Source organism: Caretta caretta, chromosome 9, assembly GCF_965140235.1.
Source record: "Caretta caretta isolate rCarCar2 chromosome 9, rCarCar1.hap1, whole genome shotgun sequence".
NCBI lineage: Eukaryota > Metazoa > Chordata > Testudines > Cheloniidae > Caretta > Caretta caretta.
The window spans coordinates 76,706,116-76,731,371 of NC_134214.1; the positions used below are offsets into that span (position 1 = coordinate 76,706,116).

Sequence of the window (25,256 nt, forward strand, 5' to 3'; positions counted from 1 at the left end):
CTTGGAATGAAGAAAATATTTAAAGAGATAAAACTACTGTGATGGCCTGCTGCCTCTCTGGGATTATTACATCACCCTCTGACTTCTGGCAGGCAGTCTTGCAAGAAGAGGCTTTCTATTCCTTGGTCCTTGCCAAATGACTCCCAGAAGATTTGAGACTAGACTTTTATGCCTTTATTTTGTTTGAGTTACTGATCGAGTGCCTCTTGGTGTGGCAGCTGGGCTCCTCACACATTTTCAAAACCACATCCATCCACAGCAATCCACCAAGAACAGTGGTATCAAGCTCTTTTTTAGGCCTTGTCTTCACTATAGAAAAAAAAAGCTCTACTAACTTGAGGTAAACTCTTAGTGAAGACAAGGCAGTTAGTAGTTGTCACATGTGTTAGCAGGATGAGTTCCAGAGTATGGGGAAACCTAAAGCTGGAGCATGAAGAGGCATACGAATGTTTAGCATATCTGGCACATAAATACCTTGCAATGCTGGCCACAAAAGTGCCATGCAAATACCTGTTCTCACTTTCTGGTGACATTGTAAATAAGAAGTGGGCAGCATTATCTCCCATAAAGGTAAACAAACTTGTTTATCTTAGCGATTGGCTGAATGAGAAGTAGGATTGAGTGGACTTGTAGATTCTAAAGTTTTACATTGTTTTGTTTTTGAGTGCAGTTATATAACAATAAAATCTACATTTGTAAGCTGCATTTTCATGATAAAGAGACTGCACTACAGTACTTGTATGAGGTGAACTGAAAAATACTATTTATTTTATCATTTTTACAGTGCAAATATTTGTAATAAAAAAATATAAAGAGCAGTGTGCACTTTGTATTCTGTGTTGTAATTGAAATCAATATATTTGAAAATGTAGAAATACATCCAAAAATATTTAATAAATTTCAATTTGTATTCTATTGTTTAATAGTGCAATTAAAACTGCGATTAATGGTGATTATTTTTTTGAGTTAATCATGTGAGTTAACTGTAATTAATTGGCAAATAATAAAAATAAATAAAAATAAATAATAAAAATAGCTGTTATTTAATAAGTATATCTCAGATATTAATATTATCTGCTTCCGCTGGAGTATAAAAGAACAAACAGCAGTATGGCCTTCATCCAATGCCCACTGAAGTTAAGTGACAGACTCCCATTCACTTCAATGGACATTGGATCAGCCCCTGTTTCTGAATGTTTTTAAGTATTTTGTATACATGCATCTTGGTCCATTTTCCTGCCAGGATGTCATAAATCATCTACTTTAGGCTCATTTAAATGCAGCTGACTCAGTGTGGTTTTATTCAATTTGGGGTTTTTGATGTCACACTTTTTACACAGTGTGTTGCACCAACTTTCTCAATAAATATTCTGGTAGTAGCTGAGCAATTTACCTGACAGACTGGGTTCCTTTTTGTGGGTTTTTGCAAGTTCAACATAGAGTTAGTTGCCTGTGACTATGACAGGGTTTACTACACATCCATCAATATGGATACCACTTACGAGGCCCCATCATCACAATAGTTGGCTCCTGTGAAGTGCCTGAGTAGCAAAGCCAGGATTACTAGATATAGCAAGGCAAACTCTCCATTTGCCCAGTCAGTTCTGCAGGTGTGGGGAACTGCAAAGAGACTAGGTGGCTGGGAAGCAGATACAGCTGAGGCTCATTCCCCTAGTGAGCCCAGCTGCCATGTATAAAGCAGGATGGGCGAAGGAAGGAAGGGAGGGACAGTTCAGAGAAGGTATTGCGTGAGGTTAGAACTCTGGAAGGCAGCAATAGCGCTTTAGGGGGTGGCCGCAGCAGCTCCTGCTCCCTCTCTGCCTGGCCAAGGGATGCTAAGGCCAATGCGGAGGAAGCGTGCATTCTGTGGCCGTTAAGCTTCTGTGCATACAAGTAAGTGCATTGTAAAACTAAATGACCTCAGTTATAGGACACCTGAATGACTGCAACACTTCCATGTTAAATCTTTGCTGGAAAACAGGCTGAGATGAGAGGGTTTTGTCCTGGGAATGAATGGATATAAGGAGTAGGAAATAGGGGGCATTTTTTCCCTCTGTCTCTAAAGGCTAGAGCCATTTGATGATCTGAAATGGCTCGAAGTACTTGCAAAACAGTGTCCGTGACAACAGTATGTGCCATTTCTCCCACTGAACTCGTTAACTGAGTTTTCTTACTCTTCCTCCCTCCATTCCTCAAATCGACCACAAGAGGGCAGTGCTCACCTTAACTACAAGCTCCTATAGTCCTTAATGTGAAACTCAATGCATGTAAAATCAAATCCCTTTCACAAAGCGTTGACACGAAATATACGCTAAAAAGACCTTATTCCCCAGCAAATGTACTTAATAACCATCTCCTGTGTCCAAAGACACAATCCTTTCCTAACTTCTCCTCCTGCGGTCCCCAGATTCAGGCCGTACTCCTAACTTTAATGGACCTTTTTCTGCTATGTTGTCAGCTACTGCTTTGAATTCTGGTGATTTTGCTCAGTCTGGTGCTTCCACTAAATGCCCAGTGCCTTTCAGGAGACCTTAAAATTCTTAACCTTTCCAGGTCCATGTGGCAGTATTGGGAAAGTTGAGACTGTCCGTGGTGGATTTAGGAAAGGGAGTGAGCTTACAGGAAGCAGATCTTTCAAGGCTATTTTCTGTGTGTATGTACAGCACCTAGAACAATGGGACTGGGGCTCTGATCTGTCTGCACTCTAGATGTGATGGCAACGTAAACGTCTAATAATATTGAAATTGGTGAAAGTGTGCTCCACTCCGGAAAGCTACTATGTAAAATGGCACCTCCGTAGTCAGCAGAGCTCCCTGTGTTTTCAGAATCACTTGGGGATGAAAATACGGTTTTAACCACTAGTTTTTGCTCCTGTTAACTCTGCAGAACTAATACCTCTAGGCTCTATGGGAAGGTGAGCTGGATTCTAGTCTAACTTGTGCATCGTTAATAGAATTGTTAAAGTAAATTCTCCTTGTAGGGCCAAATCCTGGTCTCAGTGAATTTTCTGCAATTCTGCTGAAAGCCACTGAGGGTAGAGTTTGAAGACAAAGGGCTTATCCAGGTGTAGCTGAGGGCAGAATGTAGCCTCTCCTACGAAACCCTAAGCTGGTGTTTGCAGTTTTACATTGATCTCAATGGGAGGCTGCAGCAGAGCAATTCTGCCACGAGGAGGGGTTGCAAGACTGTAAATTGGTTGCACTCCTAGCCTGATACACATTGTTAGGTATGGTGTGTGTCAGCGGAAGCTGGACCCCACTGGCTTTCCTGGGCTCCTGGGGGTGATGTGTTCTTCCTTCCCTAGTTCCTGGTCACTAGCATAATAGGTGGTAACCTGTGTAGAATGCTGGATGGAGGAGGAGTAACTTTGCAGCAAGTGCATTATTCTGATTTGGCCAGTCTCCTCCTCCAGTGTTTGTTTTCTCTCCTCCTTCTATTCCAAACCATCTCCTTCTGCTTCTCCACTGTCTCTTTGACCACCAGCTAGTTGTCTGTCTTTCTACTTCTCCTCCTCAGCCATCCCCGCTCTCCTCTTATTTCTCTTCCCTTGACTTGTCCAAACCAGGCTATCCAGTTCATTCACACACATTCTCCAGGTCTTTCTGCTTCCCTCATCTCCACTCACCCCGCATGGGAGGAGAAGTATTTGCTCCCTCCTGTTGCTCAGGTTTGGAAAGTGGTCAGGTGAGAGTGAGGCAGTCAGTGCTCACCTCCTCCTGACTCCCTATTCCCCAGTTGTGCAGCACTGCGGGGCACGGGAACCAGTGAGAGGAATGTGAAGGGGGAGGTAAGAGAAAAACTTGGCTGCCTGCTCATCTGCCTCCTAGCTGCTGAGAGGGGGACCAGCATGGGAAACCTTGTCCTTTCCATGACACTTGGCAGATATTACCTTACCCTGTCCTTCAAATGTGCACATGCCAGGCATCCACAGCAATAAATCAGATGTATCGTCACCTGCATAGGCAGCTTATGGTATGTTATCCTTTCCACTTGCATTGCATCTCCGCCCCCCCGCCCCCGGCAAATTGGAAAGTCATCACCTGTGCAACTGACTGTAAGGACTTAAAATAGAGAACACTTATATCAATGTGATCCTGTGTGGTTCTCTGTTGCATACAAGTCCTCCACTTGCATCAAGTGTTGTCTGCAGCTTTTGCAAGTACAGTAATAATGCAAGGTTTCCAGACCCCACTTCAGATTTTTCTTCACTGGGTAAAAGACTGAGTTTGGGTTAGGTTTAGCTAACACGTACTAGCTAACCCAGACCTAAACTCGGCCACTTTCCCGAATGTACAGCAGGGGTAATGCATATAGCTCAATTTTTTAGCAGGTCAAGTTGTAGGTTGGGGAGCAATGAGTCAAGCACAGGGATTCCAGATGTTTGTGTTGTGGCAGTACCCAGCTGAATTTTCTGAGGCTGGAACACAGGGGCAGAGCAGAGGCAATAAACCTTTTTTGGCCTTTAAGGAAAGTCTTGAGATCTCTCCCCCCACCCCCACCCCGACACACACACTGTCTGCAGTGCCCTAAGTGTGGATGAATGGCATTGATTATATTCATGGAATGTGCAGGATCTGTCAAGTCCATGTCATGTTCAGTCCTGATGAATGTGTTGATTCTCAGGATCCACCTGTAGATGACAAAGAGGAGCGTGTTTGGATGACCCTTGAACCTGACCTCTACTTGCTCCACCTGATGTGTGGAGTGGAATTCCCTTCCACAGATACCAGCCAGTGCTGTCATCCTGCTTTGCATGCTCCTTCGTGCCCAGAGTCTGACACCTCATGTCATTGAGAGGTAAGAAAAAATGTACAACTGCCTAATTCTGAAAACTTCAGTCACTTTGCTAAATGTCATGATTTTGTCCGTAAAGTGTAAAAGAGAGGAATTTTTTCATGTATTATAGTGGGAGATTTAGGGCTTGTCTATATGGAGCCACTCAGGAACATTTATCTGAATTAACCAAAGGTGTGAATTTAAAGTGGATTAGTTAAACCATGTTCGACCTCTGTATAGACACTCTTGTGAAGAATTAAAGTGGCCTTCATTTGGTTTAATCTTAATTCAGATTATATTTCTGAGTGGCCCTCTTTAGACAAACCCTCAGATAGATGGGCTATGAATTCTTGTTTGCTACAGTGTTAAATACAACACCCCAGAGGCATTAAAGGAAACTGAGAAAGGCAAGCAGCAGTCAATGGCAGTTCTGTGTGCCTGTTGTTTATACTAGTCTGCATCTGTTCTAATTCTGTCACAATGAGCACCACAAGAAATTGTGAAGGCCAGAGTGATTGATATTCCTCACCTCATCTCCCTCCCCCGCCCACCTCAGTGAAATGCTAAAATGTGAAATTGGACACAACTCCCCCTTCTCTTCAACATCAACAAGTATTCCCAATATGTCAACTGGCCCATGCTTTGGACATGCTGATCACAATGGTAAGAGAACCAGACTTTCAAAGTGAGAAACAGAACCCATGTGTGCTTATCTCTCGCAACTTTTCCTCTGCCACATAACACCCCTGCCTCTTCTTTGCCACCGTGGATTTAGTTCAAGGGCCTGTGTATGTGTATGAGAAACAAGGGGTTAGCATACACCAGCTCTTTTTGGGGAAGGCCCCTAAAGGACACCTGCACCTGCCACCCTTTCAGCTCAGTTGATGATTGGTTGTTTCTTCGGGTGGCCAGTCTACAGGAGTTCACAGAACATGGGCTGTAACACTGTAATGTGTTTGGTGGTGGTTGTCTTTTTTGTAAAACCAACAAGGACATTGTGAAGGGCCCTGACAAAAGAGACAGTCCTGGTTGTTAAGGGCTTATTGTGACACTGCACAGAACTGACAGAACAGTCAGTGCTCCTTGCTTCCAGACTAGAAATTTTGTAATTGTAATGACATGTTTCCTTTCGGTAGCTTTGGAAAGGAGGCAATATCTGCCTCCAAAAGGCTTTGATCAGGATCTGGTCAAACAAATTCTGTGACAACCCAGTTTTCCATTAAAGCCCGGGTTTTGACAAAACAATATGTGGGAGAAAGTGTCTGCTTCGTGGAAAAATCTGAAAGTTCTTGGGGTTTTGACACGCATCAGTTGTTGGCCCCCAAGTTTTTTCCACTTTTGTCATTTTTATGTTGGCTGGGAAAATAATCATTTTCTGACCAGCTCTAGCAGTGGTATAGAAATACAGTACGTATGCAGCAGTGCTTTTGATTGGGTTGTGGGCCTTTGGGAACTCACTGTTTCCCTTCATCATAACAGCCTAAGTGCGTTGGCCTTCCAGATATGCTACAAGGCCCACCTTTTCTCGGTGGCTCATGAGGAGATGGGTGTTGAGGAGAGCTGGGTCTGGGGTCAGTTTCATAAGAATGGTCATAATGGGTCAAACCAATGGTCCATCTAGCTCAGTATTTTGTCTTTTGACAGTGGCTGGTGCCAAACGCTTCAGAGGGAATGAATGGAACAGGGTAATTTGAGTGATCCATCCCCAGCTGCCATCCAGTCCCAGCTTCTAGCAGTCAGAGGTTTAGGGACACCCAGAGCCTGGGGCTGTGTCCCTGACCATGAACTTACCTAATTCTTTTTTTAACCCATTTATACTTTTGGCCTGCACAACATCTTCTGACAATGAGTTCCACAGGTTGATTGTGTGACATGTGCATTATGTGAAGAAGTACTTCCTTATGTTTGTTTTAAACCAGCTGCCTATTAATTTCACTGGGTAACCCTGATAGTTGAGTTATGTGAAGGGGTAACTAATTCCCTATTCACTTTCTCCACATTATTCATGATTTTATAAACCTCCTATCATATCTGTCCCTTAATCGTCTCTCTTCTAAGCAGAACAGTCCATTATTTTAATCTCTCCTCATACAGAAGCTGTTCCATGATCCTAATCATTTTTGTTGCCCTTTTCTGTATGTTTTCCAATTCTAATATATCTTTTTGAGATGGGGTATCCAGAACTGTATGCAGTATTCAAGGTGTGGGTGCACCATGGCTTTATATTGAGGCAGTCATATTTGTTATTTCTGCATATTTGAGTTGGAAGAATTGACAGGTCTGTTTATTTTAGTGGGTTTTTAAAATTGTCTAGGGTGTCCAGAGCAGCGGATGAGGGCTCATATATTACAGTCTGTATAAATCTAAATAGATAAAATAAATATCAGTACTTCAGCACATAGAGAACATCCAAGTCTTCTCCCTGGAGGATTCATTTCCATGACTGTTATCTGTCCTGCCTTTTCCCCTGCAGGTCAGTGTGACTCTAAAAGGGAGCCCAACCAACAAACCATAGGTGCCGACTCCATGGGTGCTCCGGGGCTGGGATCAGCAGCCAGCTCCCCTTCACCCCCCACTTCCTCCCAGAGCCTCCTGCCTGCCGGCAACCCCGCCAGTCAGTGCTTCCCCAAACCTATCACGTGCCGTGATCAGCTGTTTCTCAGTGTGTAGGAGGCACGGGGGGGGAGGAGCAAGGGCACGGTGTCCTTGGGAGAGGGGATGGGGCAGCAGCAGGAAGAGGTGGGGCAGGGCCTTGGGGGAAGGGATGGAGTGGGAGCATGGCCTAGGACAGAGCTGGGGATCAAGCACCCCCCCACCCCCAGCAAATTGGAAAGTCATCACCTGTGCAACCGACTGTAAGGACCTAAAATAGAGCACATTTATATCGATGTGATCCTGTGTGGTTCTCCGTTGCATACACCAAAAAAAAAAAATTAAAGCCAGATTCATACAAAAAAAATCTGCAAGACCTGAAAAAAAATCCAATGAAAAAGTATGTCTCGCCCAACAGGAACCACGAGGAATGCTTTCCAAGTGAAGTGCAGGTGTATAAATGAATGTGCTGAGGGCAGGCACAGGATTTGCATTTGCTATAATAGAGGGTTTCCTCCATAGGGAAATCTTTTTTTAATAGACCGGATTTTGAAATAAACCCATTTTGTTTTCATGTAGCACTCGTCATTTGTCTTGCCTCTTTTTGAATGTTTTCATCACAAATATTTGTGTTTTTAAACAATGGTCTCTCCATGATATCTGTCTCTGGTGCAGTCCTGATGTGAGCTCATAATGATGAATTTCCATGGCAACTCATTATAATACCATAAACCCTGCATTATGATTTGATGAAGGCTCAAGCAGGAGAAGTGGACTTGGCTTTTATTCAAATACCCTCCTTCATTAGTGATCACTTGTGTACAAACACATTCCTTCTGGAGAACCATGGAATGGAATATAATATACGTGGTTTGAAAGTGACTTGGAATGCAATAGGATTAAATGTGGATCTATTTTCCCTTTGTCATGCTAGCAAGAGGCAACTATTTTATAACAATGTCTCCAGGCCACCCATGCAGCTTGATCCAGCAGATGCAGATTAACATAGATATTACTTCTGGATCCACCCACCTCCTATTTGTTGTAATTTATCCTTCACTGCCTCGGTTAGAACAATGTTTTCCAGATGTAGATGTGGCTTTCTTCCTTCCTTTCCTTTAATGCTCCCAGTGCACAAAATATAATGACTCAGACACCAGGGCTATCCACCAATGCAGGAGTCCTCTCCCTTAGAAGCTAAGCAGGCCATGGCTGCCTTCGTGATCTTGATTTGAGGTCGCTCATTTTTTGGTCTCTCTCTTTTTGAGGCCTGGATTCTCTATGTGAAGTGTTGGGCTGTGGAAGGGCTGTAGTGATTCCTAGATCATCAAACAAGAAGAGTTCATTAGGATCAGTTAGTCTGACCTCCTGCATAACACAGGCCATTGGACTTCCCTACCTAGTTACTGTCTGAACTAGAGCATATCCTTTAGAAAAACATCCATGCTGCATTTTAACATTACCCTGACAGAGAATCCACCACAACGCTTGGAAAGTGGTTTCAATGGTTAATTGTCCTCACTTAAAAATTTGCATCTTATTTCCAGTCTGAATTTGTCTGGTTTCAGCTTCCAGCTTTTAGATCTTGTTGTTCCTTCGTCTGCTGGACTGAAGAGACCACTGTCTAATTTTTTTCCCTTTGTAAGTAGCTATACATTGTGATCATATCCCCCCTTACCCTTCTCTTTGTTAAGCTAAATAGATTGAGCTGCTGGTGTCTCTCACTATAGGACTATCTTTTCCCATCCTTCAATCATTCTCGTGGCTCTTCTCTGAAACCTCTGTAATTTAACAAAGCTCTTCTTGAATTGTGGACACTAGAACTGAATAGAGTATTCTAGTAGCAGCCACTCCAGTGATAAATATAGAGGTAGTAGAACCTCCCGACTCCTACTCGAGATTCCCCTGCTTATACACCCAAGCATACGTTTTCTGGAGATTGCTATGGGAATCGTTCTTTAGTCAGAGGTGGTTCTGGCCTATATGTGAGAGTCAAAGCACCCCCACCAGGCAATATCTGAAACTGGATTTTCCATTTGGCTGGCCCCTGTAAATGAAGCAGGTTCAGCTTCCCTGTGCCAAGACAGGAGCTCCCGGTTTAGTCAATTAAAAGGGTAGGGTAGCACCTAGGACTATAAAGAATCGGGGAAAATCTGAGTGGGGAGGAGAGCGATCCAGTGAAGCAGAGCTGCATGCATGAGTGAGAGCCAGGAAAAGGGGCAGATTGTATGTGGTTCCTGGGAGAAGGCTGAAGGCAGGGGAGCATTGAGAGGGGCTTGCTGTTGATGTCCCCATGCCCGAGAGGATCTGAAGGCCAGAGAGCAGCAGCAGGAGTTGTCTGCTGAATTCTGAGCGGGAGCCGAGGGCTGAAGGCAGGGGAGCTGTGGAGGGACTTATCTGCTAGTATCACCAGGGCTAGAAACCTGGACCCAGGGGAACAAGAGGGCCACAGGGAGAGAGGGATGAGTGGGGTTGGAAAGAGTGGGGTTGCACTCCAGCTTGAAGGGCTGGGATTACTCCCTTGGCAGAAGGACAGTGGAGGATTGATAGAGCCACATGTGGCAGAAGGCAGTGTTGTGTGTTGACATCATTTCATGGGATATATACACTGGGGTGATAAATGGACTATGTTGGGGACTTTTTATGGACTGTTTTGCTCTGTTTTTACGATATACTGGCCCCAAGAAAGGATATACCTGAGGCAAGAAAGCTCTTGTGAAGTTACCGGTGACGCTGAAAGAGGAAACTGAGGCAGGAGTACATGTAGATGCCCTATGACAGACCTTGAAGTGCCAATTTTATGAAGCATTTATTCAGTATTAATATGCTTGTTCTTGCAACAGAACTTCTCATTTTAACATCCAGTAGCAAGCATTACACTTTTGAATGACAATAAAAGGGAAGTAAAGTCTTGCCAAGTGGCTGATCTTCATCATTACAATATTGATTAGAAAGAGAAGATTTTGGAAAATATAGTCCTGAGGCTTCAGGAATATACTGGTCTTACTAAGTGATCTGAAGATAGACCTTAAGTTCTTCTGCACTGTGAAGTGTCAGACTACACAACTTCCTCTATCACTAATCAGAATTAGAGATCACTTCAAGCTGCAAAATTTGGATCCTGGCTTTGACTCACACACTATCACGCTCCTCTTTCCTCCCCCACCCCCAGTCTGGGGGTTTGGTTCCAGCCAGCGATAAAGATAAATTATTAGCAACATTTGGATATGGATAGCAGGTCTGATTTCAAATGCTCCTAAATACTCAGATCCTGCGTGTAGACTTGTGCACATTTGTAGTCAAAATTGGTTCCACTGAATTCCTAGCATTGGACAGAAGTTCATTGTTAGGTGCCAGAAATCATTTGGTGCAGCTCCAAAACCTTTGTGAGAGGATTGTACTTCAGCCTAGTCAGAATAACTCCAATGATGCAGGCAGCTGCGAGACACTGTCCATTGACTGTCTCCGGCACGATCATGGATCCAGGTGCAGTGCTTTCATTCAGCCTTCCCCACAGCAACCAGTTCCTCTCACATAGGTTTAAAAGAAAACACAAAACATTTTTACTAACTGCCTTTTACAAAATGTAGCAACCTCATCCGTAGCATCTTAAAACCTACAACAAAAGGAAGTAAACACAAACTCTGACCATATCTTCAAGTCCTCTACTTCCTTTCTATAGTAGTCAAGTGAGACAAAGCTAGTAATATATATCCATCCTGCCCAGGTTCTACCCATTGGTCTCACTCTGCTCCAGCTGCAGCTGTGTATTTAACTTTATCAGATGAGGGTTTACAGTACCTAATCTTGAGCATTTATGTAGACAGGATGAGGCCTTGTGGTGTTAAAGGATAATTCTAGCTGAACTGTTAACAATAGAAATTGATTTCTTCACATTATTATTAACCTATTGTGCATGTTTGTAGACATTGGCTTACAGCCTCTTGCTTTTATTGCATTAAAAAGGAGACTTGTAAAAATATAACCACCTCATCCCACAATCATCCTGGCATACATATTTTCCTTTATTGTATCCCTGGTTGGTGTTTCTTTACCACAATACGCTATCCCAGTCCCAGAGCCAGACATGTGGCTTCCTTGAAATCCTTGCCAATTCTAATCTGTAGCGCAAGTGGCTTGGCACCCGTTTCTCACAAAGAATTTTGGTATCCTGCACCTCACTGAAGGTCTCAGCTACTTGTATTTATCTTTACCTATTTAGGGTCTGTTTGCTGCGGAGTTACTGCTGCTGTTTCTTTATTTAAACTTGATTCTGCCAAGGGAAGGAAAGTGTGACGGACATGCAGAGGAAGAAGGTGTAGTTCATAGCATTGCATTTATTCTGCAGTGCCAGGGAAAATGTGCACACTATTACTAATTTGTTTTTCTGTCCCATTTGATTTTTTTTTTTCAAAACAGGAATTCCTTGCTTCCTTAGTTACTAACTAAATCTCTTCACTTACAGCAAACCAACAGGGGCTTTCAATGCCATGGTGCGTGGCCAACTAATTGTAGCTTCTTAGCAGGAAACTAGATAGGGAAATGACTGCTTCTGCAGCTTGGCTGGTTTTATTTTAGGATGCATGAGCTTGTTTAACTTGCATACACAAAGAAGCAGATGTCTATTATTGTCAGATGGCTTAACGTACACCTAAGTGTGTCATACTACAGACTCATGGGAATGGATGAGATGGGAGTTTGATTCTTCCATCTAGTCTGGGATCCTGCATCACAGCACTGGTTTGGAAAATTACTGTCTTCTGACTAGTTCCATTTAAAATTCAAGCTTGTACTTAAGGTGATCCCATCAAAGGGAAATCTGCATATTTTTTCAGAAGAGTGTAAGTTCCTTGGTTGCTCTTGAAAATTTTATTTTATCTGAAATCAAAAATGAAGCTAAAAATGACATTGAATTATATGAAGCACATTATTTGAGACTGTGGGCCTGATTCTGACTCTGACAGTGGTGTAAATAAGAATAATTCCATTGATTTAGCCTGGTGTAACCCTGGTAGGAGAGAAGAATCAGGCCCATACATTTTTAGGGGCAATTTGAGTTCTAATGTTGGCACAAACAAACATCTTTTTTGTCATGTAAATGAGTCATATCACAAACCCGGAATCATGAGAGTTTATAGAAAATGTTATCTGTGAACAAATAAAGGTCCGGTTATTTTAAACCTCTTGCTCTGTTTTTCTTTATAGCTCACATTTTGAGAACGTTCTTATTTGGACATGGTCAGGCTGGATCAGTGAAATGATCCTTATATCTATGCATGTGAGTGCTAAAGAAAAGCTTATGCCATTTGCGGGTTGGGTAGGTTCCCTTGCATGCTCTGAAACAGTCCTTAGGGTATGTCTACACTGCAATAAGCCACCCACAGCTGGCCTGTGTCAGCTGACTTCAGCTCACGGGGCTTGGACTACAGGTCTCTAAAACTGCAGTGTAGACATCCAGGCTTGGGATGGAGTCTGAGCTCTGGAACCCCGGGGGGAGAGTCCCAGAGGCTTGGCTCCAGCTGGAGCCAGATGTCTACACTGTAATTTTATAGCCCCACAGCCTGAGCCCTGTGATCCTGAGCCAGCTGACACCGGCCAGCTGCAGGTGGTTTATTGCCGTGTAGACATAACGTGAGAATCTGGTGCCTTGCTGAGAGCAGCATTGAAGTGTAGGTTTGATGGAGCAAGCCAAGGCTGACACAACCAGTAAACATTCTTTTACCTAATGACCATGTGTGATGATGTCTGGTTCGTCCTAACCAGTAAGTACTGTGAAGGCAGCAAGCTATCTGTGCTCATTAAAGTCAACAAAATGCTTAGGTTTTTTCTTCAGGATGACAGCACCACATAAGTTCTTTACAATTTTACTTGAAACTATTCTGAAGGGACCAGTCCCATTATATTGCTTCCATGTTACCACAGTCCTGAGAGACACTTGTACTTAATGATTCATAATCTTGTTAGGTGAGTGCATGGCTCAGCATATAAATCATTATATGCACTGGCATTCACCTGGATTGGATGGATTATCATCAGTTTGAATCTAGTCCAGACTGGTAGTGACTTGAAATCATTTCTATCTGGTAGCTGTTTAGATGACTCTGACCTGATTGTCACCAACAGAGATTTATGCCTCAGAGCATACCGTAATTAAAATAACTAAAGAGGCCAACTTTGATATAAGGTAGCTTAGCTGCATTATTCCTTAGACTTGCCTAAATGAAAAAAATTGCACTGCTTTAAATCTCACACCTTTAGTTAGTTAACCCCCTGCAAACCTCTGGGTGGGCATTATTTTGGTTTAAAGCATTATTTTGATTGAGCATAAATTGATTTAGGAGTTGGAACTGAACGAAGAGTGTCCACCGAGGAGTTTGTATACAGTTAGCTAAATTGGTTTTTAAAATACTGTTTAACTTAAATCGGTACAACTTCTATATCTACACAGTCTTAGATGCTTTACTACCGTGTTAGATTGCATAGTACATGGGAGGTTTTAGTGTCAAAAATTCTCTGAACCATATGGATCTATCTAGTTAGTCAGAAAGTCTGATCCTGCAATCATTGTACAGATCAAAAGCCAGCTGAAGTTAATGGGAGCTTGGCCTGCACAAGGATTATGCAAAGCAAATACAATATTCAGCACTTCTTCTTCTTTTTTTTTTTTTGTATCAGCAGATGTATCAGGTCACCGTTACCTTGGATGTTCTCTTTGACTTTGTCTACACATACAAACTTAACACAATCCCCTACCATAGATGCAGTGGTGTGTGTGTGTGTGTGTGTATACACACTCACCATGAGATTCTTAGTAAATCAATCTAATCCCCAGTGTAGACGCAGCTAAGTCAATGGAAGAATCCTTCTGTTGACCAAGCTACTACCCCACAGGGAAGTGGATTATCTACACCAGCAGACAAAAACCCTTCCATCGATGTAGGCAGTGCCAACACTATAGTGGCATAGCTGCAGCAGTGGAGCTGTGCTGCTATAGCACCCATAATGTAGACATGCCTGTAGCATGTCCACAGGGGTGCACTGGTTTAATTAAGACCTTGTCTCAGTTAGAAAAGTTTTGCTGGCATAACAATATTCAAGCAAGCCCTTCTGGTGTAGACACCACTTATGCCAGTATAAAAGTGCTTCTGCTGGCATAGCTTACACCAGTTCCTTGAGAAAGACAAGCTACACTGGCAAAATCACTTCCATGCTTGTATAAATGCATCTACACTAGGGGTTATACCAGTATAAGTACTAGTAGTAGGCATCCTTCAATCTCAAGAGTATGCGCCCCGAGAGGTAAAGAATTTACTTAGTTGGTTTTATGGCAGGCACGAACATGGCTGAAGAGACCCACTCGAGAGAGACAATCTCTGCCGCATCTGTCACATTTAAAGGTGATGTTTCGACCTTTTGGGCTCTGCCTTCTGCGAGCTCTTTTCTCCTCTGCTAAGCTGGACTGCTTCCTCTTGTAACTCCGGAGACCTTTGTTAAGCTCTTGTTTCCAAAGGCTGCAGTCTTGAGTGGGATCTTCCCATTTGTTCACAACCATGACCATTTCTTTGAGGTCTCGCACACATCAGTATGTCAGTTAAAAAAAAGGCACACTCCTAACTGACGTCGCTAGGGTAGAATACATTTTAAGTGTAGACATAAGCGTTTTTGAAAACTGATTTTTATTTAGGGATGATCTACACCCATCTTTTGTACACTTAATATATTGGTTTTGAAGCAGATGTTAAAGTGGTACAAGCCCTTAGTGTGGACGCAGTAATGGGGATAATAAAGGTGCTTTTACAGGTATCACTTATTTCCATAAGTACACACAGGCACTCTTTGTTTTATTTTTTTAAGTATCTTATTTATCTGCATTCTGGAGTCTGAGTTCCTCCTCCAAAGCTATTCCATTTTAGCAATTAACATATTGTTCTGCCTTTTCTTTAAAATTGTGCAGTCCTCACCCAGCCAAAACCTCACTGAAATCAATAGGAATTTTACCTGAGCAAGGACAGCAGTACTTGGCCCTTAATTACTCAGCCCATTCAAACTTAAGTAACCATCCCTCTCTATTGAGTGTGGGCCCCAATTCCTGATCGAGGTCTCTAGATGCAATTGCAATACTGTTATTTAATTATGATAATATATTGGAATCAGCTTGCCCACCATTGAAATGCAGCTGCCTCTAAGGCACTGATCATACACTAAGAATGAGCGCCTACTGATATTTCACCCCATCTTAGCTTGATAAGCTCTGTGTCCTAAGTATGCATGAGCCTGCACACAGGAAGAATGTGGGACAGGGCAGTCTATTTACTTGTTGTTTTCCATTTAAAGAACTGCTTTTTCTCAAGCATGACCAAGAAAAGAGGCAACACAAAATCACCCAACTCTCCTTTCAACCTTTAGTTTAGTGACAGAGCATGGACAAGGGGGCCGCAATGAGCACTTTCCAGCCAGTAGTGCTCTAGAGTGTAATATGGCTACTGGTTACTAGTGAAGAGCTAAGCTACATAACATAGGACAGGAAGTGAAAAATATCTGATGATATTGTACAGGAGGCTTTTAGAAAGGGGGGATGTAATTGCCGAAACTGGGATTAATTTTGGCTTGCAGAACATCTGCGAGCAAATGAAGATCATGAATCTATTTGTCATCCAAATATATTCAGCCCTCTATTTTACTTTCTGGTTGGATTACAAAACCAGTTTGTTGTGAATATTACTTGATATTTAAAATGTAAATCACGTGGCATGGTTGAAATAGGTCGACTGGGATTTAACTGGGAATTGGTCTTGCTTCGAGCAGGGGGTTGGACTAGATGACCTTCTGGGGTCCCTTCCAACCCTTATATTCTATGATTCTATGACTGGTGATTACCATGTAGGAAGGGTTGTCCCTTCTTCAGATATTTGTGCAGTTTTCCTTCCCTTGCTGAGCTGTGAAGAGCGTTTTGAACACCTTGTGTGAGAGACTGGGAATCTCTCTTTGGGATGAGCTCATGCAAAATTGGAAAAGTCAAGGTGACCTGCAAACGTAAAATGCAAAACCCTGCCAACATTAGAATTATGTGCTGATTGATACATGTCCCCAAGTGACCAGGATAATAAAAGGAACATTCAGCAGGTTTCAGACTTTATTCTGTTGCAAGTATTGATATACATATACAAACTTGGCAAGAAAAAACTGTAGGGTTACTTGAATGCTATAGGCCAACTCGATTTTTCAGTTCAGTTCTGTGGTGGGTTGGTATGATGGGATGTATGATAGGCCCTTTGAGATTCAGGGGGGTTCTGCTTATTTGGGCTGTAAGCACCCTACACCAGCTGGTCTGCCGGAAACGTCCTCCAACACTTCTCCACTTCCTGTGGCACTATATCTAGGATCAGCAGAGTTTAAGGAGTTGGTTTATTTGGCAGGTGTCCCTTGTCATCCCGCCAATTAATCAAGCAGGAGGTAAGGAAGGGGGCTGAATGTTGCAGATAGACCAGAAGGACTCTTCTCCAAACAGGAGTGCGGAGGGAGAGCTTTACCTGTGCTCACATTGTTGCTTGCTAAGATTTGATTAGGAAAAAGGCACCTGAACTGGATTCTAGAAGAAAGTCCTTATTGCAAAGCTCATCTTTTTGATTAGGTGATTGAAAATGTGGGGAATTGTCTGAGGGGCGACATGACTTCCAGCTTGTAAATCACCTGGTTTGCTGATGGTGGATTATATAAAATTGTACTGCTGCACTTTAGATACCTCTGAGAATTAATTTTGTGGTATTTTTAAACCCTATGTCAAGGTCATTACGAGTACATACTTAAGTGCCCTTCTTTAAGGGTGTATTTGTAAATCTAAATACTCACATGCTCAAGCCTTGCAGAATTGGGGCCAGGAGGTTTAGTACCTGACTTTGAAAAATCACACCTGACCTCAGTAATCGCTAGAAATCTTATTCTGATGATTTACTGTTTGTCTTACTCTGTCCATATGAAGTGTGACAGGTAAGGTTATGTTTTGTCAATATTATAAAGCTGCAAAGACATGACCAACTGAAAAGTTATAGTTCTGACACCAGTAAATAAGTGCAGGGATTTGGAGGTCTTTCACCAGTTTTCCTTTTGCAGAAGTTGAAGTTATGTACTTCAGCTTAGGTATAAGAATATCATCCCGACAAAGACACTATTGTAAAAGGCAACACTGGAATGATCTCAGTAACTATGTACTGATTTCACTGATTTTTCACTGAATAATGGGATTCTCCAGTGTGAAGCATTCTCTTGGGTAGTCTTATTGCAGCTAATATGAATTTAGCAAAATGAAATAATTCAGAAAGGCCATTTATTCCTAGATGACTTGATATTTGACATAGCTTCCAAGTGCAATGCATGGGACTCAGGTTCCCTAAGGAAGAGCTACTTAGGGTCAATCTTTGCTTTAGGCTCAGTCATTTTTCTGCTAGCTCGCTTTTCAGAGAGAACATACCCAAAGTCAGCATTCTGTATAACACATTCCATCCAATTTCTGGAACAGTCTTCAGAATTCATTGACCAATAGCATCCAGTCTTCAGGCTGGGTCTGTGCCAGTGTTCCACTTGAAATCAATTAAAAGGCCAAGAACTAAAACAGTTGCTGTTGGAGGAATCTCCAGCCGTCATTATGGAACAATCCTCTTTCTGGTTTACACAGTGGTATTGACAAGCTCCACAGGAAACACCCCCCAGCGATTCATCAAAAATAGGGAGTAGAAGGAGTGAAATGGGGAAAACAGAGATCCATCCTGGGGGAAAAAATGAATGTGTTACACAAGTGATGACAAAATGGTACTCTGGCCTTCAGACACACTGCTGTGACCCTTTAGTGTAGTATGTGTTTGATTCTGCTGTCCTCTGGCAGACAGACAGCTGGGAATTAAAGGAAATAAACTACATCAAATGAGTTCTCTCTGGCAACCACTCTGGATGGTTCATCATCTGACTTCTGCGGTCATATGATGCCGACTTTCAGAAGTGGTTTAATGAATAAGAGCAACATCAAAGAAAGTGTTGCTTGGTCCTGGAGACCTAAGGCAAATGAAGTGCTACCACAAAAAAAGGCTTGGGTATTTATATAAAACAACAAGATGAGAATGACCAGATTCCCATGCTAATGCTGTCCAGGAAATTCTGCTTGCATGATGGACGTTGTTTTTTCAAATGGTTTATAGAAAAGCTTCAGTTTAAATGTTGTTCTGGTTAATCTGCATGTGTTCATATTAATTTATTTTGCTGAATATATTCCCACTTTTTTTCCTCAAACTGTGTTCCATCTTCATTATACAAATATAATAGTGAACACTGCAAAAACTCAAGATGCCAAATAAAATTATATACAATATTCACATGTTTATAGTGAAAATTCCACAGACAGAAGTGCTAATGCAAGATTTTTCTCAGCATCTTTGGGAAAACTCGCACACAGAAACTACCTAATCCTGAAGGGGAAACCAGCTACTTTCCCTCTTGCATTCATATATTTTACATAAGTTAGTACTGTTAGTGCATCTTGCATCGAATATGATTAGGGTGACGTTTAAAGATTCATAAAGAGAACTGCGTGTAGCATTAAGTTTAATAAATATTATTTCAACTGATGTTCTACTCTGAAAAAAGCCACTTCAGAAATGATGCTATGTTTGTCTTTCTGCATCAAATTAGCCCATTTTACAGATGAAAAGATCATTAAATGCCATCCATGCAAGCTCACCCTGGGATCTGAAGGTCAACCTGGACTTGGTCTCGGACAGGGACCCTCACCAAAGATAGATTTGCAGACTGAATTCTGACTCAGGTCATCTCTGCATCCCCATTGTCTGCAAATTCGGCACTGTTCTATCTATGCAAACCAATCTGATATTGTTTTCAGAGCAGAAACATTGCAAATTATAGCAAATTTGAAAGTGAAAAATATTGAGTTGGTATTTGGAGTGGACATCTAGATGAAAGGCTCTGTGTTGGTAGTGAACATGGGTGCCTTTTAGATTCATAGATACTAAGGTCAGAAGGGACCATTATGATCATCTAGTCCGACCTCCTGCTCAACGCAGGCCACAAAATCTCATCTCACCCACTCCTGCGAAAAACCTCTCACCTATGTCTGAGCTATTGAAGTCCTCAAATCGTGGTTTAAAGACTTCAAGAAGCCGAGAATCCTCCAACAAGTGATCCGTGACCCATGCTACAGAGGAAGGTGAAAAACCTCCAGGGCCTCTTCCAATATGCCCTGGAGGAAAATTCCTTCCTGACCCCAAATATGGTGATCAGCTAAACCCTGAGCATATGGGCAAGACTCACCAGCCAGATACCCAGAAAAGAATTTTCTGTAGTAACTCAGATCCCACCCCTTCTAACATCCCATCACAGGCCATTGGGCCTATTTACCATGAATATTTAAAGATCAATTAATTACCAAAATCATACCCTCTCCTCCATAAACTTATTGAGCTTAATCTTAAAGCCAGATAGGTCTTTTGCCCCCACTGCTTCCCTTGGAAGGCTATTCCAAAACTTCACTCCTCTGATGGTTAGAAACCTTTGTCTAATTTCAAGTCTAAACTTCCCAATGACCAGTTTATATCCATTTGTTCTTGTGTCCACATTGGTACTGAGCTTAAATAATTCCTCTCCCTCTCTGGTATTTATCCCTCTGATATATTTATAGAGAGCAATTATATCTCCCCTCAACCTTCTTTTAGTTAGGCTAAACAAGCCAAGCTCCTTGAGTCTCCTTTCATAAGACAGGTTTTCCATTCCTCGGATCATCCTAGTAGCCCTTCTCTGTACCTATTCCAGTTTGAATTCATCCTTCTTAAACATAGGAGACCAGAACTGCACACAGTATTCCAGGTGAGGTCTCAACAGTGCCTTGTATAATGGTACTAAAACCTCCTTATCTCTACTGGAAATACCTCTCCTGATGCATCCCAAGACCGCATTAGCTTTTTTCACGGCCATATCACATTGGCGGCTCATAGTCATCCTATGATCAACCAATACTCCAAGGTCCTTCTCCTCCTCCGTTACTTCTAATTGCTGCGTCCCCAGCTTATAACTAAAATTCTTGTTATTAATCCCTAAATGCATGACCTTACACTTCTCACTATTAAATTTCATCCTGTTACTATTACTCCAGTTTACAAGGTCATCCAAATCTTCCTGTATGATTTCCCGGTCCTTCTCTAAATTGGCAATACCTCCTAGCTTTGTATCATCTGCAAACTTTATTAGCGCACTCTCACTTTTTGTGCTGAGGTCAGTAATAAAAAGATTGAATAAGATTGGTCCCAAAACTGATCCCCGAGGAACTCCACTGGTAACCTCCCTCCAGCCTGACAGTTCACCTTTCAGTAGCGTCACAGGCCCTGCATGTCTTTGAGTGTCTCTGCACACAGGAAGCTTATAAAAACATTAAGGGCTAGTCTACACTGGCAACACTTAACATGCCTTGCGTGGTCGCGGCGCAGAGCTAGGAGAGAGCTCCTCCAGCGCTCTAAAAAAAACACCTCCACGAGGGGCGCGGGTCCCAGCGCTGGGGCACTGTCTACACTGGCGCTTTACAGCGCTGCAACTTGCTGCGCTCAGGGGGGTGTTTTTTCACACCCCTGAGCAAGAAAGTTGCAGCGCTGTTAATTGCCAGTGTGGACAAGCCCTGAGATACGAACTAGTTTTTCACTTTTCAGGTCTTGAATGCATCATTTTAAATACAGTGATCTCCGCTAAATCCTGGTGCATTTAATTCACAAAATAAAACAACTGCAGTACTCATTCCCTCATTCAAGCAAGCTGGTACACTTGGCAGTTACAGGCCTGGTTATGAGAAGTGCATCAGGGACCCAATTCTGAGTAGCTCTCTATTAGAGGGCTCTGACAGGTCTGAGGGCACTGTGTGGCAGTTCAAATTACAGCTGCTTCCAATCTGGAGAAAAGTAGGGTTTCCATTTCCAAAGGGATTAGTCCTTTAATCTTAATCAAAATAAATACTCCCCTCCTACTCAATTAATAGAAACCACCATCTCATACCCCATGAACAGATCATTGCTTTGACATGTGTTCTTGAAGTGAACTATGCACAACACATCCCTTCAGATGCAGCAAAGCCTTTGTATTTGCCTGTTCCTCAGATACTAAATATACAGCTAGGTCCTGATTTGATTACCCAAATGCTGTAAACATTTGGGGCACTGCTTGACCCACGGAAACTTCTTGAGAGCTGTCACTGTTACCTATTGCCATTCCCTGTCCTGAGATGGCACTTCCCCTGGAAAGTGGCTGTCTCCTTCCTAAATTTATAGCAATTGAGCCCATTGGGAATGACAGAGGAGTTACTGAGGAGAAGCCAATTGGCACAGCATGGCTGGTGCCTCCGCAGTGTGCTGGCTGGGGATAGGGGCCCATATTGCTGAAAATATGCCCCTCTTTAAAGGCTGTGGAGGGAAGGAGGAAATTCCCCACTGGTGGGGAAGCCTTTCAACAGCTATAGCTCACTGCCTTTGGATGTGTAATGGGGGTAGGCATTCCAACTTCCATTGTTCCTGAAGCAGTGTAGTATGAGAGGCCCCGAAGAATGTTGTTGGGATTATCAGAGATGCTTAGGGGTTGGGTTCCCTCCCCACAAAATCTGAGAGGAAGGTATGGCTAAGAGGGTATGTATAGTGGTACTCATGGGGCAGAGCACTTACTTTCATGTATCAACTGTGTAACTCACTTGTGGTGTGGGTGCTTTTTACCCTTCTTCCTTATTCACCAAGCCAGCATGGCCTCTGGGTACCTTGACCCAATGTACAGACTCTCTGTGTGACCTTCTGGTGCCTGTCTGGTCTTGAAGGCCATTTAAAATTTAGTCTGGATAGTTTCCCTTAATTCTGCAAAGCCAATGAAAACTTATCCCATCAGATAAACACACACCTTTCTTCTGCTATAAAAGTAGCTCTGTCTTGCGAACTGCCACATAAAATGTGGTCCCACAGCTGCACATAATGGCCTTAATATAATCAACCTCTTTAGAAATTCACAACATTACTACCAAAACCCTTAGATGAGATTTGTATGGCATTTTACATAGATATGTATATATACACATGTGGAAGATATTCTTTGCACATCAGTGTTTGCAAATGCTCCAGCTTAGCACCAGAGTTAAAGAAAGATTAGTGGCCCAAAATTATGTAGTAAGCTATAGTTTAGTGATTCACAAAAGTGGCATTTGAAAAAAGGAAAAGCTGGCTGCAAATAGATGGAATCCTTGATTAAGTTTATAGATTGAGTCCTATCTCTCGCAGGGTCAGCTAGATGAGAGCATCGACCTCTTTAATTTGTTTCTTGCATCTAAATTAATGTTTCTGTTTTGTGCTATTGGATAACAGAAGCCCTTTGTTGGCCAGGGGCGGTGCGGGGGTGGATGGAGGGGGAGAAGGAGAGGACCCAGCTGCAAGTTACCCAGGCAAACGGAATCCACTTTTTCATTTGCCACCAGAGTTGTTTCCAGCCTTGCTTACTAGCATCTGAAAAATTATTTTCCTCCCTTTCAATGCATAATTGGTTACTTATATACAAACGGTACAGGCATTTTCTTGGTATACCTGACCTCGAAAAAAAATCAGCCAAACCCTGTCCTTCCAGATATGTCAGTCACCGTATGATCTCCATATAACTTATAAAGTATTAAATTACAAAATAATGAATCTTTTCAGTTAGCATTTTGGCACATGATGATAGTATTACATTTTATGTGAGAATATCAACCACAGCTCTCACCCCATAAAACTGCAAACAGAAATTTGTAAGCATTGGCACTAGTTCCACTTAGAGAAAGACCACCATTATACTAGCATTACAGTTAAGCTATGCATGTACAGGCTGGATGGTATCCAGTCACATACAGTTCTTTCCCTCCTCTTTTAATATTTCCTTGAGAAGGCTAGACAGTGGTTTCTAGGTTTTAAAAAAAAAATCCTGCAAATTTAACTAGTAGAAGAGTAGAGTTGAGTAGAGCATGAGGTTTTCCAAGATCATTGGTAACAAGATACTCCTTTGTAGTCCACTTTGACATAGTGGGCCACATTCTGTTCTCACCAATGAAACGCCCTTGCCTTCATGAGCTGAGAACAGATTTTGGCCTAAGAACATCCCAACGACCCCCACATAATTCAAGAATCATGTTTTTATGCTTATTGCATGAAAGCAGAAAGATTTAACTAACAGAGCATCACAAACTGAAAGTCAAAGCTTTCCATTAAGAATGAGCTGGCATCTACACAGAAGTTTCCATTTTCTCTTTTGTAAGACTGAAATAATAATATAATTGGATCCTGCCTCTGAGATCTGAGCTTACTTGTTTACCCTGATGTTTTTCCTTACTCAGTGGAAAAGGGCTTGATTAAAAGTTTAGAAATGCATCATTAATTCAGGAATCTAGCTTCTAACTATACCCCTTTCCCTTTTCATTCCTTGTTCCCTCCCCTCCCACACAATAAAGTTCTATCTCCCCAGTTTATGCAATTTTAAACATTTTAGATATCAACATTCATGAGCCAGTTAAGGGGGGGGAGGAAGCTGGAATACCTACTGCAAAAACATGCCAGACTTGTTATTGATTTGACAGACCCAACTGCTTCCTTATCAGTGCTCGGGTGTGAAAGATAGTTTTACACAAATGAATCACTCTTGCCACATCTTGGATTTTGATCTGAAGTGATGGAAGCAGCTTCTTTGAAATGCATACGACTTATGGCAAGTGTTGAAACAGGTTCATCACCCAAAGAAAATAGAGATTTCAGAAATCCTTGTAAATGGTTCAATGCAGGTATACATTGAGGGGCGGATGGAAGGGGAACTTTTCTTCCACTAGGCATAAGACTAAAATGGCTGTATTGAATTACAGGAACAAACTCCTCCCTGAGCACACATGTTTCTATAGAGGTCCAAGTATTTTGTTGAAGGGGGAGCAAAACAATCTGGTTAAAATTGGATGCATGTTTTGTGCTTGATGATGGTTTTGGTGATGCAAAGCAGGCGTGGTGGATGGTTGCTGAGCAAACCCTGCAACTTTGTAAAATGCCAGCTAATTAATTTTCTCATTTGAGTTGCCTGTATTTTTCAAAGCATCAATGGGTTCACCAGGGCTATGCAGGTGTACCCTGCCCACCATCTGTTCCAGCTATTGACTTATACTCCCAAGTGGCTAGAATCCTCTCTCCTTGTTGTCATGTTTTCTTTCTTGTCTGGAAATGCTGACTGCCCTGACACTTATGCAGCCATAATCCCAGTAAGAGATGTTAGTTTCTAGTCAAGATTGCAATAATGCAAAGCCAAGTTATCAAGGTTTGGCCACTCTATCATTTTGACTGTGAGATTGTATATTGGGAATTTATCACATAGCCATTCTGTACCTGAGTGCCAGAAGTCAGGTGCTGTAGTTATTTAAGAGCTAAAATATATTGAACTACAGGGTCTTTCTTTCTTTTGCTCACTGTATGGCTGTTTCTCTTTTATTCAAAACAATGGTAGTGCTAAATAAATATTATTTTCAAAGTGATTTTTTTTTGCAATCCACTTTTTTTGCACTTAGCAAGTAAGCATTTAAACTCCAACCATTTCAAGACATAATTAGACCTAATGGGTTGCTTGTAATGTGTCAGGAGATTCAACATGTGAGAATTAAAATAAATGGCTAAAAGGAAGTGTCTCTCTTCAATTCATTGTGGTCCTACTGTCTTTATCCCTGACAGCTCTGAATTAAAATAGACTTACACATTTTCTGGTTGACGGTGTATTATTAATGCTATTAAGAAAGTTGCTGGAGCAAGAACTCTTTGGGATCAGATCCTTTCTTTGAGCTGGCTGTGCTGAGTAAGGACCGGCCTGTAATT

General features: G+C 42.2%; 1 protein-coding gene across 3 annotated transcripts in view; it reads left to right on the forward strand.

Annotated features, from left to right (window-relative positions):
• CYSLTR1 (cysteinyl leukotriene receptor 1) overlaps window positions 1-25,256 on the forward strand; it is a 292,327-nt gene that overhangs the window by 2,761 nt on the left and 264,310 nt on the right. For all 3 annotated transcript variants that reach the window (XR_012669986.1, XM_075132449.1, XM_075132450.1), the window contains exon 2: window positions 4,624-4,797. The gene's annotated coding sequence lies outside the window, so the exon portion shown is untranslated. The remainder of the gene's footprint in view (window positions 1-4,623; window positions 4,798-25,256) is intronic.